Source organism: Pogoniulus pusillus, chromosome 25 (genome assembly GCF_015220805.1).
Source record: "Pogoniulus pusillus isolate bPogPus1 chromosome 25, bPogPus1.pri, whole genome shotgun sequence".
NCBI lineage: Eukaryota > Metazoa > Chordata > Aves > Piciformes > Lybiidae > Pogoniulus > Pogoniulus pusillus.
In genome coordinates, this window is record NC_087288.1 from 108,848 (window position 1) to 130,205 (window position 21,358).

The 21,358-nt window shown below is 45.2% G+C and overlaps 1 protein-coding gene across 39 annotated transcripts in view; it reads right to left on the minus strand.

Moving 5' to 3' along the window:
- Nucleotides 1-21,358, minus strand: part of LOC135186459 (isoleucine--tRNA ligase, cytoplasmic-like) — a 52,853-nt gene that overhangs the window by 4,801 nt on the left and 26,694 nt on the right. For 30 of the 39 annotated variants that reach the window (XR_010306917.1, XR_010306915.1, XR_010306908.1 and 27 more), the window contains 2 exons: nt 14,695-14,754; nt 5,476-5,574 (listed from right to left, as the gene is read on the minus strand). The gene's annotated coding sequence lies outside the window, so the exon portion shown is untranslated. Of the gene's footprint in view, nt 1-5,108; nt 5,284-5,475; nt 5,575-10,046; nt 10,139-11,102; nt 11,200-11,563; nt 11,687-14,694; nt 14,755-21,358 lie in introns of all 39 variants that reach the window. The other 9 variants (XR_010306934.1, XR_010306930.1, XR_010306940.1 and 6 more) reach the window with 5 other exon arrangements.

Here is a 21,358-nt window from a genome sequence, read left to right on the forward strand (position 1 = left end):
GAAGCGGGGAAGATTCAGACTGGACGTGAGGAAGAAGTTGCTCAGCAGGAGAGTGGCGAAAGCCTGGAATGGGTTGCCCAGGGAGGTGGTTGAGGCCTCATCCCTGGAGGTGTTTAAGGCCAGGCTGGATGAGGCTCTGGACAGCCTGCTCTAGGGCAGGGTGTCTCTGCCCATCGCAGAGGGGTTGGAACTAGATGATCCCTGTGGTCCCTTCCAACCCTGACTGATTCTAGCATTCTAGAGGTGGTTAGTGGGAAGCTCTAGTTGGCATGAAAACCAGCTTGCTGCTTACATGACTGTGATCAAAGACTCTTAAAGGGGTCCAGCCTCCTTCCACTGCACCACTGAACAGTACTTTTGCTCAGCTGGGGCTCAAGTGCAAAAGGCAATACTCAAATTGATACAAGGCTTCTGGAAATCCAACAGTGCACTACTTGTGATGGAGCAAATTGAGATGGGAAAATGCAGGTGCCTAAAAAATAACTGATGCTAGTTCTCAAAGTCATGCATTGTCAGGCATGGAGGAGACTTTTATCTGTCCCACTTGGAGACAACAATACATGGAGAGACCTGCAGAATTCAACAGCAGCAAAGATTTACATGGAGTGGCTCTGGAAGCACCAGCTGCACGTTCCATGGAGTGGCCGTGCCTGGAGGTGTTGAAGCCAAGCCTGGCTGGGGCACTTAGTGCCATGGGCTGGGTGATTGGCCAGGGCTGGGCCCTAGGCTGGGCTGGCTGAGCCTGGAAGTCTCCTCCAGCCTGTTGGATTCTAAGTTATGCATGCTTATTGTAATAAACATACAACTCCTAATGAGATACATGAGCACTCTGTGCACTCACTGCCTGACAAAGCTGATCCCCTGCTGTGCACTCATCCTTTATGTACCCACTTAAAACAAAGGTAAGAAGTTAGCTGCAGACAACAGCAGCAAGGCTGCGTGCAGAACTTGCCTTGATCAGTGCAAAGGGAAGAAAAGCTGAATTAGCTTATCCACCCCCTGCCAGCAGAGTCAAACTTCTCCTTGGAACAGCTTTCTTAGCCCACAGGCAGCAGCAGCAGTGGTTTCCCTCTCCAGGTTTACTCCAGGTAGCTGAGGGCTTTCTTTCAGGAAGCTACTCTAAGCGATGCTAAGCAGCAAGCTGGAGTTGCAGAGCAAGCAGCTTGTTTGCTTGGGGGGGAAATGACAAACTGGCTGTGCTCAGAAGAGTCACATCTCACTTGAGCAACATTTATTGCAGCTCCACACTGAGATCAGTTCCTTGGTACAAAGAAGGGAAGGGAGAAACCATAGAATCACAGAATCAAGCAGGTTGGATTGGTTGATTCCATGATTCCAACCTGCTTGATTCCATGATTCCAACCTGCTTGATTCCATGATTCCAACCTGCTTGATTCCATGATTCCAACCTGCTTGATTCCATGATTCCAACCTGCTTGATTCCATGATTCCAACCTGCTTGATTCTATGATTCCAACCTGCTTGATTCTATGATTCTGTTATTCCAACCTGGTTGATTCTGTGATTCTATGATTCCAACCTGGTTAATTCTATGATTCTGTTATTCCAACCTGGTTAATTCTATGATTCCAACCTCTTTGATTCTACACACAACTACCCAAAGGGAGGCTGTAGCCAGGTGGGGTTGGGCTCTGCTGCCAGGCAGCCAGCACCAGAAGAAGGGGACACAGCCTCAAGCTGTGCCAGGACAGGTTTGGGCTGGATATTAGGAGGAAGTTGTTGGCAGAGAGAGTGATCAGCATTGGAATGGGCTGCCCAGGGAGGTGGTGGAGGGCTGGGTGCTAGGCTGGGCTAGATGAGCTTGGAGCTCTCTGCCAACCTGCTTGATTCTGTGCTTCTCTGATAACAGCCCCACATCTCTCACAACCATCTCCAGCACCTAAGTGATGCTAGCTGAGGAAGCTGGAGAGTTCTGATGAGAAGCTAACAGGATCCTGCTGGCCTTTATCTGAAGGAAGCAAAGTGCTGAGGCCAGCAGGCTCGAGGAGATAAATTGCCAGGGTTTTTTTTTCATTCCCATTTCTTTGCTGCAGGGCTGCAGAGGTGACTTTGAGCAGGAACTTCTCTGCATGCACTTGGTTATAATAAAGGGGAAACAGTGTAAAAGGTCATATCCAAGCATGACAAAAGATTGAGGTGCACTGGGAGTTAGGTTAACAAACTATTTTCATTCAATTCTGGTTTGGATGTCCTAGCAATTCTAAGGGACACTTCAGGTCATGAGTGGCAGCAGGTGAGAGAGCACTGAATTAAGGCTCAGAAACATTGAAGTCTCACTCCAGTTGTGGCACTGAGGCATCTTAAGGGCAAGAGAGGTCTCTGAATGAACTGGGAATGGTTGAAGCATAGAAGCATAGAATCAACCAGGTTGGAAGAGACCTCCAAGATCAGCCCAATCCAATCACAGAATCATAGGACCATAGAACCCACCAGGTTGGAAGAAACCTCCAAGAGCAGCCCTATCAAAGTCAGCAAAGAAAACAGTCACTAAGGGATCTTGAATTGAAGACTGAAACGTAGTTTCTTAAGTACTGGAATGCTGGTCCAGTTTTGCACTTCCAGCAACATCCAGCACAAGTTACTTTCCACTCTGAGCAGAACAAGGCGAGGAGAAAGGTAAGAGGGTTTTACTGGTTTCTGGTTTTACAAACTGCTGGCACATTGCACATGGAAATCATTCTTGAGAGCTACAATGAGTTCATTCCAGAAAATGAAGATGCAGTTGTTGGCTTTAATAAATTGTGAATAACTATGGCTTCACTGGTAGGCTAGCTCATTAAAATAATCATTAGAAATGCAATCAAGTTGCCAAGTTTGTCCAACTCTGTTTAATCTATTTCATCACAAAGGCTGTCTATAGAAAGAGGGCAGCTATTCTTAAGGGACAAAACACCTATCAGTCATTACAAGGAACTAAAAAACAGCACTGCAGTCAAACTCATTTCACAAAGGTTAGTACAGCCTGAAAAGCTTTTATCCCCAATTTCTTCATTTCCAGGGCATGCTGAAGCCCCAGAGAGTCCAAAAAGAATGTTTTTAAAGCTAGGTATTATTCCTGTGACACATTCAGAGGAATGGCTACTGAATAAGGCCAGCATTCTCAATACCAACTGAAGAAGTTACACCCCAAATAGAACTGGCATTAGTGAAGTAAACTTTAAGGTAATGCCTCTTAATTTTAAAAGCTAGATTGTAAAAAACATCTTTAGCTAACAAAAGCCACTGTGTATTCCAACTAGTGGTCATGAGATCCCATACTGGAAATGTGTTTCTGTTCTTTTAGCAACCATTCAGTGATAATACAGCTCAACTTGAAGCTATACTCCCCACAAATTTCCTCTTGAAATCTCCAAGCCCTTACTGCTTTGAGAGGAATGCTGAGGAATCAGTGTTCTACTCAATTATGGAATTATGGTGTGACTCAAGAACTGCCTAGAGAACAAACTGTGACTTTTATTCTGAGCATGTTAAACGTTGCCAGTTAATACAGTCACTTGGTCTTCCCATCCAACCTTCATCAATTCATAGAGCACTTTAGGTTGAAACAGACCTTGAAGATCACCTAGTCCCAACCCCCTCTGCCATGGCAGGGACACCTTCCACTAGACCAAGCTGCTCAAGGCCTCATCCAATCTGACCTTTAACATCTCCAGGGAGGGGGAAGCCACAATCTCCCTGGGCAACCTGTTCCACTGTCTCACCACCCTCGCTGTAAAGCATTTCTTCCTAATATCCACTCTAAATCTCCCCTCTTCCAGGTCTAAAACATTACTCATAAAACTGCTTACTAATTCTTATTAATACCTCCTGGATGAGTGGAGGTCACCAAAAAGTTTCTTCTTGAAGCTTTGCTTCTGAAAGCAAAACTCTACCATTCAAGCACTTCCTGAAGAGGATCATTACAGGTGAAAATTAAGTATGCAGGTCTACTGTCAGTCATCACAACAGTAAAAGCATCTTGAGAAAGCTAATTAAAGCTAGGAACAAACACTCTCACCCCCTCTCCAGCTTATTTTTCCCCAAAAGAAGGATCACAGTATGCTCTGTTATGGCAAACAGAAAGCAACACTTACTAATCTATGCAATCTTCTCCCACACCCAGACTGGGCATGTGCTGGTTGGCAAGCCAACGCTGCAGCATTGTCGGGCAGTCTGCAGCACGGATCACCAGCTCTGCCCAGACACTCCAGTATTTGCTGTGCCTCTACCATGGAAGCAGTTATGCAAAAGCTGCTCATGAAGAATTTAACTGCTAACTGCAGCCCATGACAAAACACATCATAAGCTGTCATTGTCCACTGAAAGTTGAGTCACTCTAACATCGTTTCAGTTGCTAAGCAGAGGCACATCGTGGTGGAATCCCAGCTCTGCTGCAGTCCACATAAGGAAAGACTGGACAACAACTCAAGTGGCACACAGTACACCCAAACAAGGCTGTAACCTCCACGTTTTTCCTGCCTAGACTCAACTTCCCAGGCAGAAGTTAATTATGAGAGAAGAAAAATTAAAAGTTATGGATGTGGAGAAGGTATGGTCCCTTCTGTCCCTGACAAATCATCAACCTGTGGCTAACGCTTAAAACAGCTACCATCACCAAGAGTTCCCTCTTACTGTGTCTGTTGCTTTCTAAATCAACTTCACACCAATACTTCTTCATTCCTGCCACCAGCATAACATTTCCTGCAACTTGTCCAACTCAATTCTCACAACTACGACACAAGCTAGGGCAGCTAGGTTAGGGGGTTTGCACAGAACAGTATGGCATGGTGAGAGCTTTGGGTTTCATTCTTCAAATGCACCTATGACAAAATAATCAACCTTTTCTGTAATAAGGACATGAGAAGAAACAGCTTAAAGTGAGTTGCAATTTGAAACAACATGTGCCTACAACTGTCTAAATTCTTCTCTCCAGTGGACCCTTGTAAAGAGGCTTTGTCTGTGCACTTCCACAGACTGACTTTCCTTTGCAGTTTCTCCTGTGCTGAATTGTTCAGGGTTGCCTAACACGATTAGAGGGTGTTTTTAAGGATCCTGCAATGTATTTCATTGTAAATTATTAGTGCATATTCACAGTCACCCTTACTCACACTCTAAAACCTATTTCTCAGTAGGATTTCACATCAGCAAGGAACGCCTTCTTTGACACGAAGAAGGGAATTGTGTACAAATCTGTTCAAGCAGCAGGCTGAGAGGCACTGAAGCAGGTTGTATCTGTTATGTGAGGGAAACTGTCCTGTTGCCCAACCAGTGCATTTGTGAAACCTGAGATAAAACACCATTTAACACTGGTTACCAGCCTCATTCCAGTACAGCAGCTCTAGAACATGCAACAGAAATATGAAGTGATCACACCACCAGTGAAACAGAGCTCTGTAAGACTTCCAGCACACACACACACACCTGAACACCCAAACCTAGACACACAAAAACCAAAACAGATGCAGGAGACATTACCAGTAGCATTGGGCATTACATTCCAGCAGTTTCTCCACCATGTGTTCCACTCTTACAAACCAGCTTGGCACAGCTTTGTCTGTCAGCAGAGTATCAGACCTGCAGAGGGAAGATGATGGGGAGGGGAGCAAAAGAAACAAAATAAACATTTTCAGTGCTACCTTATTTCTATAGTACTCTTTAAAATGTACTTTTTGCACACAGCTTCCTTTCTACAGACTGAACTTATTGTGCCTGAATTATTATCACAGTCACAAAGGTTGGTTTTTTAATACATTACACCAACAGTTAGACTTAGGTGAGCTACTGTTTTGAAACCAAACCCTGAAACTACTTTTATTAAAGCCTTCAAACCCAGCAATTTGAGGAATTTGTACAGCAAGAACAAGCATGAGAACATTCAAATGGTACTTCAATTGGAAATTTATGTTCCTACATAGTACAATGATGTGAACTTCAGTAACTATTAAAAGGAGTCACATTTAAGCCTTCTCTGTAAGTTCATTCTGTTCTCTTTTTAAAGGTCTCTATCAATATGAGAAACCAGACAAAAAACCATTATGGTATGGTTTGGTTTTACTATTTCCATTCAGAACAATAGTGACAGATCACAGAAAAGTAATACTGCCCAGGGCTACTACTTGAAAAAATGTCCTATTCCAGGCAGAGAAGGAAAAGAGGAGATCCAGATAAGCTGATCAAGCAAGTTTATTGACACATCTTAATCTATTCCTTACTTGGACACTCAGTGAAACAAAACTCACATGGGATAGGTTCCATCCCCTAGGGCTCAGTCTCTTTTCAGGTTGGAATAATGGGCTGGATGTGAAGGTTTCAAAAGGTCTCAACTTTCCAGCAATGACTTTTACCCATCATTTCATCACTAGATACTTTGGAAGAATGTGTATTACTTGAACAAACTACTGAGACCTTAATCAGTTGCATTACAGAATGTGTGGAGATCAGAATTTTCCTAGGTAACTTGGAGAATTTATTAGTCTGTACACTTACTGCTACCAATTCCAAGCAAACCTAAGTTCTGCAACTGCTCCCATCCCATGTGAGTTTTGTTTCACTGAATGTTGAAGTAAGGAATACTGACAAGCAAAGATCCTCTGAAACTATTCTTTCCTACACATAGTTATTACTGTGAACAATCCATCCTATAAGGTTAACTCATTTTACTTGCTCTCACTTGAAATGGACTCATTTCAAGTGCACAAACTACTGGAGGTTATAATGTACATTAAAATTGCTGGTGGAAGCACTTCCTAAGGGTACATCTGCCTGACCAAAGAAGAGAAAATCCATGACAAAGGTTGCTCATGCCTTAAAAACTGAACTCACCTCCCATAAAACCCAATAATGAACAACAGCTTGCATCTCCTAATGCTACATGTCAGAAGATGTTTCCTCGTGGCTATAAGCTATACATATCTACCTGTATCTTTTAATAGCCAAAGTATCTATAGCCTTACAGGAAATGTTCCACAGGATAATAATGGAGCAGAGGCCTAGCTACTTAGTCCAAGTCCACTAAGTTGGGACATTCTGCATCGCAAATGAACTTGTAATGCTACAAAAGGGCTCAGCTCATTTGTCATCCAGTGGCAAGATGACAGTGAAGAAGAAAATATTCTGCCAGCTATAAGGTACTGAAGAAATGTTTCAGTTTCACTGAGCATCGTTTCACATGCTGAAGAATGATGAATTGCATTAAATAGAAGATCTTGAGTTATTGGAAGCAAGAACAAAACAGTGTCTCACATAGTCTTAACAGACTGCAAAAAATGCTGGAACAGTAAACCAGTGCCCAGCCTCTAGCAGCTGACATATGGGGCTGACTGAAGACAAGGTTTAGTGCAAAAGTAGCTTCAGATAAAGAACCTACACAAACGACAAGCAGATGAAGCTGCAGTGATTTCCCAGCCTTCTGACCTAACACAGTATGTTTATCATGATTGATAACCGTTCCAAAGCACCCACAGAGCACTACTGCCACCTACATGAAGGTGGTAAGAAAGGGGAAATGGCACAGTTGTCCTGAATGTCTTCTTCTTTTCTAGCTCTACCGTGAAACAGTTCCTCAACAAGAGACAGAAAGAGAATAACAGACTGAAAGCCTGCCCAAGCAGTGAGATCTGACCTATTTCTGCTTCACTTGAGTGGTGAGAAGACTGAGGAAACCAGACTCAATTCTTTGCTGAGAAATACCCATTACAAGATAGTGTTTTCCATCAGTACATAGATATGGGAGAAGTCACCCAGACAGATTTTAGATCAGGCTGAAGCTTAAAAAAATCCTACCTAAATATTCCTGCCTGTGTCAACTGAATGTTTCCTCCTTACTATAAATATGTCCTTTAGAAATACATCAGAGGAATAAAAACACCTGAGCTCTGCCTGCTGCCTAGCAGTGCCACCAAATCAGCATTCTCTGAAATGCAATCTTCAAGCTTGAAAAGGTAAAGACTGTGAGACCATTCTCTGCAGGCACTACAGACTCCCAATAGCTGCTTTGGTCTGCATGGCTGTTCAATGCAAGTCACTGTGACCTCATTCCCTTCCCATTGGCAGGTAACTTAGAAAGCATTTTATAAAGAACTGGTCACAAGCTACACAAGATGCTTCTTGGCTTTGCTTTCACTGGCCTGAACATGACAAAGCTCTCTATGTGCCAGTGCATATGGAGATCATTCTGACCAATCATCTCCATATTCAGCAACTTCAATGAAGGGGAACTCTCCCTGAAAACTGTCTACTATGTACTTACCAACTTGTTACTGGCTGCTTCTCTCCAGTTTTCAAGTTTTACTAACAGAAAACTACTACATAAGCACAACAAGGAAAAGCAGAGAACTCTGGTTAGATAAGAGATAAGAAAAGGGAAAATGTCTCCACATGCTGAGGATTCAACGACTGCCTGGTTTCAGGCAAAAGCATGAACAACAGTGCATTAAGTGGAAGAGCCTGATTTCAAAGTTTCCTTACATTCATCAAAATAACTTGTGACTATGTTCAAAGTTAAGAACTACTCTTCTACTTTTAGCATATTCCAATTATGATTTGATTTGTGGTGGCAGTGAAATGAGCTTGTCAAGTAGAACCCATTATTCTGCTCTTCCCACCAGATAATTTGCTGCTAGGTGCTGCCTGCAACTTAGCATCAATCAACAAAAATGTCAACAGAGTGGCAGGATTAAGTATGTTCCACAGAATCAGCATTTCTCCACGACTGGTGTGTCTCAGAACACCATGGCTGTACATCTGCACTGCTACCTAAGAAAAACGCCAAAGTGTTGCTTGGTTCTGGACTGCCACTTTTCAAACCCTGTCCCAGATCACCAAGGACATAACTTGAAAAGCAATTCCCATTCTTTCTGCAGGTAGCTGTTGGGAAACAAACCAATCACGCTGTTCAGGAGCAAGTGAAGGTTATTCTTGCTATAGACTACAGGTACATGTACACTGCTAAAACACTTCATTTGGTAGCATTAAAGCTACAGGAGAGCAAAGCTTTTATCACAGTTACTTCAGTACAGATGTTATAAGCATCAGGGCTCAGAAAGTTCAAGTCATTTCAGAGACTACAGAAGACTTTCTTTTCAAGTGTCTTTACTTGTAACAGTTTAATACAATATCCCTACTGAAAAATAACTCAGCTTTCTTTTTCAAACTTGATCTTTTTTCAACTCATCTTTGCAATACCAGTTGTACATGTTTAAAACCAGAGAGGACACTAAGGAAAAGAAGCTTCATGTCTAGATCAAATGTGTCTAGCCTGTGTTTGTCATATCCAAAGGCCCATGGAGACTTGTACATGGAGGAGCTCTTCAGCCTCTGTAGAATTCCCAGTCTGACAAAGAAGATTGGAAGATTCCTGGCAAGCCACTGTGCCCAATCACCTATCTGCTTTTCCAGGGCTCATTCTGCATTTCTAGTTGGCAAAGCCAAGTATTTCTAAGAAGCTCCCACAGATACAGTAAACATGCCAACTGCTATTTCTGGTCAGAGACATCACTGTTGTTTGCAAGCTCCACTCAGTAATGACTGTGCAGAAGAACATTCATGGCTTACACGTACTACCCACTGCAGCAGGTAAATGCTAACTGCTTCTAATCAACAATGCAGACATGAGAAGCTACTGGGCTCTACCAGACTCCAAAGAAAGAACTGACCTGACAAGGTTAAAAAGAGATAGCTATGATAACAGCTATAACTTACCTACTTTATCCAAAACATGGCAAATTTGAATACAAACATTGCAAGACATTCTGTTCCATACTTGTCTCATTCAAAGGCTATCCAAATACCCTTTTCTAACACTCAGTACTTATCTGCACAGAAAATAGGCTGCTCTTTTTTTTAGACTTAGTACAGCCATCTTCAAGTGGTAGACAGTAAATAATATATGTAACCCTAAAGGACAAGAAATTCAAACTACAGAAATACATCTGTAACCATCACAGAGAAAAAAATCAGCATTACATTTATATGAACCAGATCTATGGCAGAAGAAACAAATCTGAAGAACTACTCAGAATCTTCAGTCTTAGAGCATGTCTCCTTACCTCCAGCAGAAAGGAGAGCTGTGCTTTAAACTACTGCTGTGAACCAGGCTCCCTTTCTCTTTCAGTACTTTAGTGATGTTCTTATCTGCATCCTAAAAAGACAGAACAAACATTTTTTTCCTCAAAATACAAATTCCATTATTTTAGTAAAGAAGTACAGGAATCATCTCCAATACTCAAATCAAGACAACCTCTATCATAAACCAGTATTTACACATCAAACAATCCAAAAAACTACTATACAATGGATGCACTTACTGCAGAGGCACTCTAACACTTCACTAATAAAGCTACTTGCTCTCAAACCTTGGCATTCATCAACAGTCCTTCCTTGCCCCCAGCTCACACACAGCTGTGTACCAAACACAGACTTTCTGTAGCACTAACACAAGACACAATTTATTATTAAATGAGAACTTCAAACTTTGATTGAGTCTTCTGATTCTGTGGCAGCAAGTCACATGGTGCTTCTTAGCCTAATACTTAGGTCTCACTACAGCACGTTCCTCTGCTGTGAATACAGCTACTGAAGTGGAAGCCTATTTGACAACACTTCACTAACTGACCAGCAGTGAGATTCTAAACTGGAAGGGAATGGTAAATCAAATTGCTGAACGTTCAATCAAAAGCTGAATGTTAAATCAAAGGCCATCTATTGAACGAGTGTCAACGTGACATTGAGGGATAAAAAGAAAACCACAAATGACTGTTGGAAGAATTCAGCATTAGAATATTTTCCAAGAGTCTTAAGTTCAGATTCCCACGAGCAAAAGCTAAACACGTAGCCTCCAGTGCTCTCTTATTTGCCTTAGCAATGACAGCTCTTTGAGTTGAAATGCAACACAAGATTTTAAAGCCTTATTCAAGCAAATTGTGTTTACAGGAACATGCTCTGCTGTCAAACTGCAGCAGCAGGAAACCAACCAAACAACTATTTGCTGTCTTTGCACACAGCGCCAAACAGGAACTCCTTTCTGCCTGTGTCTGCAGTAGTCTGGAGTTCCTGTTGGTTTCTTTTACAGGGATTCTCCTGCCTCTATTGGCAAGTATATTCACATTGCAACACATCCCACAAGTAGGGAAAATGAGTGGACTTCTCTCCTCTGACAAGTCGTGTTACACTACCTGGCTGGCACAAGCTTGATGACCACATCTGGAAAAGCAGAAGTCATCCAGAGGTGAAGAGAGGCCTCTGCATACTTGCCTGGAGGCTTCATGCATTACATTTCCATAAGGAACAAGCAAAGGGAAACTCATTCTGCAGTAGATACAGAATGGAGATGCTGCTCTTCCCTTTCACTACCAGATACACAGTACTAATCCCATGTCAAAGCCTCTCTTTTTCAGATACTGTAATAAACCCACTGAAACCCTGCTGCAAAGGTTAAAATACATTAGGCTTCTTCCAGAGCTCAAAGACACCTTGAAGACCAAGCTATTAGGGGAAAGAAGACTTATGCCATTGAAAATGTTGCCCTGAATAAAAGCAGTGTTTTACTTTCTCCAAGACCACTAACCTTCACATACTGTCCAGCCAAGTCAGCCACCTCTGCTGTGAAGCAGCCAGATGCATCGACGGCACAAACAGCCACAGCACCCTTCTGAATTCTATTCAAGTCCATGCAGACTCTGTCATCATCCTACAAAAGATCAAGTGACAGGGTAAAGAAATACAAAATATTGGTTAAAATATCCCCCCCACGGAAGAAGAAATGAAACATTCAATACAAAAAGTGATGGCTGGACAAGAATGGCAGAACACTCAGCCTTTGGCAAACCCAAACACGCCCAGGAAAAGATGGATTCTACAGGACTGTCATTTTAGGCATCAGAGCAAAGATCATTTCTCCAGAATCTCTCACCTGACAGAAGGGCTATGTGCCTCTGGGCATGTATATATGCACGGACAAGTAAACACACGTTTTACCTGCACACATGCACACACAGAGCCAACGGCTTCAAGATGCTACTGCATAGTAAAGAAACTGACCACCACTGTGTCATCTTCTTGGACCAGCCAAGACTTCTGTCTGTTTAGCACAGAAGCATGCAGAGTCTTTTTCAGAAAGCAAATGGTTGTAATCAGTCTACTACTCCTGGAACTCCACATAATAAACCCCATTGTCTTAGTGTTTTAATGATCCAAAGCCTTTCAGTCTGCATTGCTCAATCTTTGTTGGCCCACTGGCAATGCTACTGGTCAAGAACCATACGTGGACAACATCACAGCTTATTTTCCTGGCTAGCCTTCAGTTTCTTATTTCCTCTAGCAGAAGCACAGAATGAGTTAGAGTCGGAACACACCACAAGGATCAGCTAGTTCCAACCCCCCTGCCATGGGCAGGGACACCTCACACTAGATCAGGCTACCTAAAGCCTCATCCAGCCTGGCCTCAAACACCTCTTGGGACAGGGCTTTGAGCACCTCCCTCAGCAATCCAGCCCACAGACTCATCACCCTTATGGGGAAGAACTCCTTCCTAACAAAAAAGCTGGGCAGGGACTTGTTAAGCTATGGCAGAGTGACAGGACTAGGGAGAACGGAGCAAAGCTGGAGATGGGCAGGTTCAGGCTGGAAGTGAGGAGGTAGTTCTTCAGCACGAGAGTGGTAAGAGGCTGGCATGGGTTGCCCAGGAAGGTGGTTGAGGCCCCATCCCTGGAGGTGTTTAAGGCCAGGCTGGATGGGGCTCTGGCCAGCCTGTTCTAGGGTAGGACATTCCTGCCCATGGCAGAAGGGGTTGGAACTAGATGATCCTTGGGGTCTCTTCCAACTCTGACTGATTCTATCATTCTATTCAGCCTGAATCTACCCATTTCTAGCTTTGTTCCATTCCCCTTAGTCCTATCACTACCTGACATCCCAGAACGTCCCTCAACAGCTTTCTTGTAGGCCTGCTTCAGATATTGGAAGGCTGCAATAATGTCACCTTGGAGCCTTCTCCTCTCCAGACCAAACAGCCCCAACTCCTTCAGTCTCTCCTCATAGGAGAGGTGCTCCAGGCCTCTGATCATCCTTGTGGCCCCACTCTGGACATGTTCCAGCACATCCATGTTCCTCTTGTAATAGGGGCTCCAGGTAGGGTCTCAGCAGTGCAGAGTAGAGTGGGAGCATCACTTCCCATGACCTGCTGGCCACACTTCTCTCGATGCAGCCCAGGATCTGGTTGGCTTTCTGGGCTGCAAGAGCACACCGACAGCTCATATTGAGCTTCTTGTCTACCAGCACTCCCAAGTCCCTCTCCTCAGGGCTGCTCTCAAGCCAGGAGAACACACCAGAAGCAAGTCCCTAAGTTGCAAGTGAGTGCTTTGCAGCTAAGCTGATGTCTCCTTTCCTAGACAGAACTAACACAGGCAAGGCAAGGAGCAACAGAACAGGGTTTCTAGATCCATTCTGTTGTCCATGTCTCCAACACTAGCCACCAGCCTCTACAGCTATCAGCTCCCTCAAGTCCAATCTGCAGAAGCTGGCTGTTCACAGTATCACAGTATCACAGTATCACCAAGGTTGGAAGAGACCTCACAGATCATCAAGTCCAACCCTTTACCACAGTGCCCAAGGCTAGACCATGGCACCAAGTGCCTCATCCAACCTTGCCTTGAACTGCCCCAGGGACGACGACTCCACCACCTCCCCAGGCAGCCCATTCCAGTGCCCAATGACTCTCTCAGTGAAGAACTTTCTCCTCACCTCGAGCCGAAATTTCCCCTGGCGCAGCCTGAGGCTGTGTCCTCTTGTTCTGGAGCTGGCCACCTGAGAGAAGAGAGCAACCTCCTCCTGGCCACAACCACCCTTCAGGTAGTTGTAGACAGCAATAAGGTCACCCCTGAGCCTCCTCTTCTCCAGGCTAAACAACCCCATGTTGATCCATAGGATATCTTCCAATCATGACACTCATCCATAGCCACAGTAAAGTTGGCTATTTCTTGTACCAAGACAGGACACACACAAACCAAAAACCACTTCAGCTACAATACTCATCTACTCCATAGCATTGTCTCTTTCCATTCTCCAGCAGCTGTGGGCAGCTATTACCATTATTCAGCCTCAACTTGGTCAACAAGCTTCTTCAGTCAATAGATTAATGGACGTGAGCCAATTCTCAGTTGGCCTTTTATCAGCTACTGTTGCTGAGATACAGCAAGCAGACTGCTGTGTTCAAAATGCAGGCCAGCTGACAGACGTAACACCAACCCAGATGTGGCAGTGAATTGTAAAAGGCTTTGCAGAAGCAGCTGGCAAAGGCTACAAAGCTTGGCAGGCTCACAGCCGAGCTAAACCGTGGTACCAAACCTTCCCCTTGGCAGGGCTCAGGTCAGGAGATGGTTCAGTTAGATCTGCATCACTGATGCAGTCAATGACATAGAAAGAGCTTTGCTATTTTGGTTTGCTACAGTTAGTTCCTTTCTTCTGAAGAACTCAAACTTGAATGCACAAGCCTTCCAAACTGACCTGCCATTTAATTGGATGAAGATTTGTCTCAGTAATCACAGCTCATGAATATACTCAGTCAGCTACAGAAATGCTAAGCTCTGCTGTAAAGCCAAGGCAAATTTCAATTCTTCTCAGGACAGAAGTCCTAGTTTTGGCTTTTGTACCCGTGCTACAACTAGGTCTTTGAGAAGATTACAAACAGAAGTTGTGACTCACCAAATGAATGAAGCAGAAGCTATTAAACAGCTCACTGATGAAAACTCAGTGCTGCTGTATCTGAAATTTAAAACAACAACAGAAACATGACATCAAAATGTTCATCTTCAGCACCTCTGAATCAAAAAAATCATCAAGTAAACTTTTGTCATGTACTGAAAAGAAAGTGCAACAGTAAGAGATCCATAAAACTTGTGACTCAATCTGAACAGGGAGCAGAAGTACAGAGCTTGCCTGAAATGGACAAGGTTCCTAAAGCTTTCTAAGTTGTCTGTAGACACATGGCATGAAATGCCTGAGCAGGGGAATGGCACTGTCACACTTACTTGGAGCTAGAGGCTTTACAGAGGTTTTAGCACAGGTTTGCCTTGTTTTGGAAGTTTCAGTTTTCATGTCTTTTGAACTGAAATAATCTATTGCTCTGCTCTGCAAAAGAATGCCAGGAGACAATGACCGCACGTGTCCTGGAGCGACATGGAGGTGCATTTGTACTTGGAATTTGTTGGAGAAAGATCACCTAGAAATCTATCAGCCATACAGAACACATGCCAGTTAGGAGGATTAAAACCACCTTATGTCTATCCCTACTTATCAAGGAGACTTACTCCATAGAACACTGTCTTGGAGGGACCTCAAGGATCCCCTGGAGTAACCGTCAGAGGTAACAGTAGAGCTGAAATGAGACGGCCCAGCACCCTGCCAAGATGAACCTTAAACACGTCCAGGGTAAGAGGACTTATGTTATGGGAAAAGAGAGAGAGAAAACACATTTCCTGCACAGGACTGTGCTCTGTTTCTTCCCTGACCACCGTCTCCCATCCCACTTGCCCCTTTCCTATGCACCCTTCAACACAGCAATAAAGGAAGCTGCAGAGAAGCCAAATGAATTAGTCAGACAGCCCTGCCTACAGTCGTGAGTGATCCCCCTGTCAAGGTCCGCAGGAGCAGAGATTAACAGTATCTCTGTCCAGAGGAGCTAGACCAGTTCTTCTGGATTCCGTGTTGTGAAATTAAGGTGCAAACGAGACCAGATATCACCATGAAACTGTTTATTAAAGGATAAGGTTGGGCAAAACGGAGGGAGAGAAGGGAGAAGGGGGAGAGAGAAAGATCAGAACAGAGGGAGAGAGAGGAGAAGGGGGAGAGAGAAAGATAAAGAGATCGATGGAGAAGAAAAGAAGGAGCAGGGAAGGGGAAAAGGCTGTGAGCATATTACCCTCAGTCACAGATGAAGGAGTGAGAGAGAGACGGGTGCGTGGCCCAGGGATGATCTTCTGCGGAGTTTGTCAGAGGTTCTTCAGGTGGTGTGCAGTTCTGGTGGTCTGGTGATGGTCTGCCCTCGGTGGTCCGGTGGAGATGTCACTGGTGGTCCGATGGAGATGTCACTCTTGGTCCGGTGGGAATGGTGGTCCGCTGGGAAGGCCACACTCTGTCTGCTGGTGATGCCACTGGTGGTGCGGTGGGAATACCACTGGTGGGGATACCACACTTGGTCTGGTGGGGATGCCACTCTTTGGCAGGCCTTTCTCCTGCCTTTTTATACAGTTTTCTGCTCAGTGTCCAGCTGCAGCCCCCCCCAGGGCATCTTCCTGTGCATTCTCACACATTCGCAGGGGTCCGGCGTCGCCGGGGGGAGGGCCTCCGCCCTCTCTCGGCTACACCTGTCCACACCCTGCATACACAGCCCTTGGGGGCAGCTGAGATAAGTTGGAAGCTTCCTGGGCAGTCCAGCCAGGGTGAGGTCTAGGAGTTTCAAAGGTATTGTCTGTTAATTTGCATCTCTGAGCTTTTGGGCCAAGCACTGAGTCTGAGTCCCAGAAGTAACAAGATTAAGGAGGGACGATGCAATCTTTATCTTTGTTGATTAACAAGAGAGAGGATCAGACTCTCACATCACCCCGTCAACAAAGATAAAAGAGGGAAAAGGATAGGGGGGGGGGAGAGAGAGAAAGGAAAAGGAAAGGTTTAGGGGAAAAATGGGGAAGTTTTATACAATTTTCACAATAGACATGGGTTTTGATCGGGTAATGGCCCGAACGTGTTTCACACCATCAGTGGATACAAATTGCATATTGGATACTACATGTTGAATCAGTTGTATAAAACAGGGAATGATACATGGCAAGAAAAGTAACAATGCCAAAACACATAACAAATAAAACAACATCTGTTTAACCCAAGGTCCCCCTGGAAGCCAGGAGAGCCAGTCCATATTCCATCCTTCCCAGGTCTGGACAGGTACATGAGCTAATTTTCGAATCCCAGAAGATATTTGTCTCACTACTTTCCCATTGTCATCAATCTGTAGACAACAGTTGGAATCAAAACAAATCCTTCTGACAATATCTCAAGGAATCTTTAGTCAACTCCCTCAGGTACTGATAAGGTATCTGGGCAAAGCACCCCCACCCAGAGAGAGGCTCCCTGAGCCTGCCCAGGTGAAGCTAATTGCTTTGAATGGGCCGGTAAGTGCCTTTGATTGTTTCAGCTTGAAGCCAAGCTAGGCACAAACCAAATCCACCTCCCAAACCCTGTACAATTTGCAATTGATTGGTGAGCTCACAGATCTCTAGGCTTCACCTCCCCCACTCACCACAGAGGGGTGAAGCTCTCAGCTCCTCTGAGGCTGAGAAGGGGGCACGCCTTTCCCCACATCAGATAAGTCTATCAAGGGGGGTGCAGTGGGTTCGAGTTTCTGGCTAGACTCTGGCCATTTTTTTACAACGATTTCCAACTGCCCTGAAGATAACCCATCAATCACTTCTTTTGGGATACCTTTCTTCCGGCCTAGCCCCCACCAATACAGTCGAGTGTTCAGGTGCTCCCTCCCCCCAGTCGAGTGCCGTTTGGGGATTCGAAGCATCTGGCTCCGGGGATCTGCACTTGGCAGTGGGTGATTAATTTCCACATGCCTCAAGCCTCTAGGCTCAGGTTTATGAACTTCCTCAGGCACCCCATACTGCCTGGCATAATCTAATAGCTCTCTGGCCACCTCCTCCCACGTCCATTGTCTGCCATCGGGCTGGTTCCTCCCGGGTGTTAAGTTCTCCCTCAGAGCAGCTTGTATTCGGGAGGTAAGTGGGGTGTCAGCTATCTCCTTTTGAAGCTGGATGCCCTTCATCTTAAGGGAGTCAGGAAGTCCCCTGACCAAAGGAGTCATTCGCTTTGGGTCCACCAAGAGAGAAAGGGGCGATTCAAAATGATGTTTCAGTTCTCGATCATAGACCATTTGCAAACAAGCTGCCTTCTGCACATTTTCCATTATCTGATTCATGCCTCCCCTCAGAACTAGAGGCTCTCCTCTCTCTTTTGAATCAAAGCCCCCAGCCCAGAAAGCTGCTCGCTGAGTAAGGCTCCAGGGACCACTCCTATTTCCCGTAGTTAGGAACACGTTAGCACCCCAATAGCCGGTAGCTTCAGCCTCTGTTAACCTAATCTGATCCCCTCCAGTTCTAGAGACACGCCATACATATTCCACCTCAGACTCTCCAGCCGAACGTGTAAACTCTTTACGCAGTTTGGCCAGCTCAGTGGAAGAAAAGGGTATCTCTTTGGTTGTGATGGCAGGGGTGCCATCCTCATCCTCGTACAGCATCTCAGTTTTAATGAGAGGACGTATGTGAGCCGCAGCTTCCTCTGCTGCTGCCAGTTCTGCCTGGGGGTATATGGAGGCAGGCTCTGTCTGCTTTAACTCTTCCTCCTTCAAAAACCACTTTTGCCACTTCTGTTCTGTTTTTAATCTATCCTTAAGATCTGCCACTTCGTCCTTTAAAGTTACAATATGCCCTTGCAGGGAATCTACCAGCTCCTGCAAGGAGGAAATGAGTTTGTTCTCTCGTCCGTTTTGGCTTTGCTTTTCATCTATTGAAGCAGCCAAACACGCACCCAAAACTGCACAGATGAAGGCTTTGCCCTTTCCCGACTTGGCCGTGCCTCTTTCTGCAGGGCCACAATCCGGTCCGCCACACTCTGACAGTTACTCCAGTTCTCACGGGCCCAGCCCAGCCCTTCCACGGACGGGCGGGCACCGTGAGCTTCCAACAAACAGAAAAGCCTCTCCACCGTGGCCATTGCCTTTAAGGTAAGAGCTCCACGGGGAGGTCACAACAACACAAAGACCTTATACCTCAAAACCTTCCCTACAAAAACTGCTCAGAGAAAGCTCACTCACAAACACTGTTCCCTAGAAAAACACACAATAAATTCCTCCAGGGAGATCACACCAAGATCTAGCTTCTCGGAGAGGACAGCCACAGTCACCCCGAGAGGACACACTTTACCAACAGAGAAACTGTTCCGTTTGGGTTCACTAGACTTCTCGGGGGAAATTCTTTCCCCCAGGACACACTTTACACAATCCTATTTACCGCAGGGTACTAAGAATTCTCGGGAAGGCCACACTATAAAATCAACACTTGTACCCTAAAATATTCTTTCCCGGGAACGCAGAGATCTAGCTTCTCGGAGAGGACAGCCACAGTCACCCCGAGAGGACACACTTTACCAACAGAGAGACTTCTCGGGGGAAATTCTTTCCCCCAGGACACAATTTACACAATATTCACAAGTTTCCTAGACTTCTTGTGAACCTTTCCCCAAGGGGACACACTTTACCAATATTCTCAATTTTACTAGACTTCTTGTGGAGGTAGCTCTCCCCAAGAGGACACACTTTACACAATATTTCCTATTTACCGCAGGGTACTAAGAATTCTCGGGAAGGTCACACTATAAAATCAACACTTGTACCCCAAAATATTCTTTCCTGGGAACGCAGACACATTTAGGCATTTGAAGAATCCCCACACTGCTCCACAAGCATTCACTTTGCTCTCAGAGTACATCTCAGACACACTCGTCAGAAATAAAACAGTTTCCTGGTGATACTTTCACTACACAGAATCCTGTCCGTGACGCCAAAAAATGTCAAGGTCCGCAGGAGCAGAGATTAACAGTATCTCTGTCCAGAGGAGCTAGACCAGTTCTTCTGGATTCCGTGTTGTGAAATTAAGGTGCAAACGAGACCAGATATCACCATGAAACTGTTTATTAAAGGATAAGGTTGGGCAAAACGGAGGGAGAGAAGGGAGAAGGGGGAGAGAGAAAGATCAGAACAGAGGGAGAGAGAGGAGAAGGGGGAGAGAGAAAGATAAAGAGATCGATGGAGAAGAAAAGAAGGAGCAGGGAAGGGGAAAAGGCTGTGAGCATATTACCCTCAGTCACAGATGAAGGAGTGAGAGAGAGACGGGTGCGTGGCCCAGGGATGATCTTCTGCGGAGTTTGTCAGAGGTTCTTCAGGTGGTGTGCAGTTCTGGTGGTCTGGTGATGGTCTGCCCTCGGTGGTCCGGTGGAGATGTCACTGGTGGTCCGATGGAGATGTCACTCTTGGTCCGGTGGGAATGGTGGTCCGCTGGGAAGGCCACACTCTGTCTGCTGGTGATGCCACTGGTGGTGCGGTGGGAATACCACTGGTGGGGATACCACACTTGGTCTGGTGGGGATGCCACTCTTTGGCAGGCCTTTCTCCTGCCTTTTTATACAGTTTTCTGCTCAGTGTCCAGCTGCAGCCCCCCCCAGGGCATCTTCCTGTGCATTCTCACACATTCGCAGGGGTCCGGCGTCGCCGGGGGGAGGGCCTCCGCCCTCTCTCGGCTACACCTGTCCACACCCTGCATACACAGCCCTTGGGGGCAGCTGAGATAAGTTGGAAGCTTCCTGGGCAGTCCAGCCAGGGTGAGGTCTAGGAGTTTCAAAGGTATTGTCTGTTAATTTGCATCTCTGAGCTTTTGGGCCAAGCACTGAGTCTGAGTCCCAGAAGTAACAAGATTAAGGAGGGACGATGCAATCTTTATCTTTGTTGATTAACAAGAGAGAGGATCAGACTCTCACACCCCCTTATTTCAGCTAAGCTTATCTAAAGGCAAACACTTAATGCCAATACACACATTAGGTATTCCATGCAGAGCCTGCTATCCAATAATGAATTCCTGAACCTAACCCAGAACCCTTTGTGAGTCTTTCAGGACAAAAATTGTCAGCAAGCTGTGAAAACTGAAGCACATGCATGCCAAGAGAAAGAGGCAGCAGCATGAAGTACCAACATATACTGTGCAATCTCCTTTGAAAGGCACTGCAGCCAGTTGACTCAGGGCTATGATGCATTAAAGTCAAGATGCTCCTCACATTGTTTGTGATGTTGGTGGACTTCTTCCTCACAGAAATATTTGATGCATTTGTTTCCACTGCAGTGTATTGAACTGATACTCTGAGAGGTTATTTTAAAAGCATGCTGCTGACTTGCCACAAGAGAGAGTCAAACATGCCTTTTTTTTCCCCCTGTGTTCACACAAATCCCTGTGGGCTTATAACAAAACCACTGGAGAGGGCAGACAATCCTTGCTCTACCAGGCCAGTTACATTTCCCAACAACTGAACTGTCTTGTGCAAATATGCAACAAAGCAACAGAGGAGCCAAGGGAAAATACCTCCCACAATTCTTTCTCTATTAGCAGTCTGTTCCTTTCCTATTCCATCTCCTACAACAAGAGGACCTGACTCAAAAGCAGCTCTGTCAAGTACTTGGAAGATTGAGCTACAGGAGAATGTCTGAGGTGCAAGTAGTGTGGTAAGGCTTTAGCCTTCTTAAGCACTTTACCAGCCACCA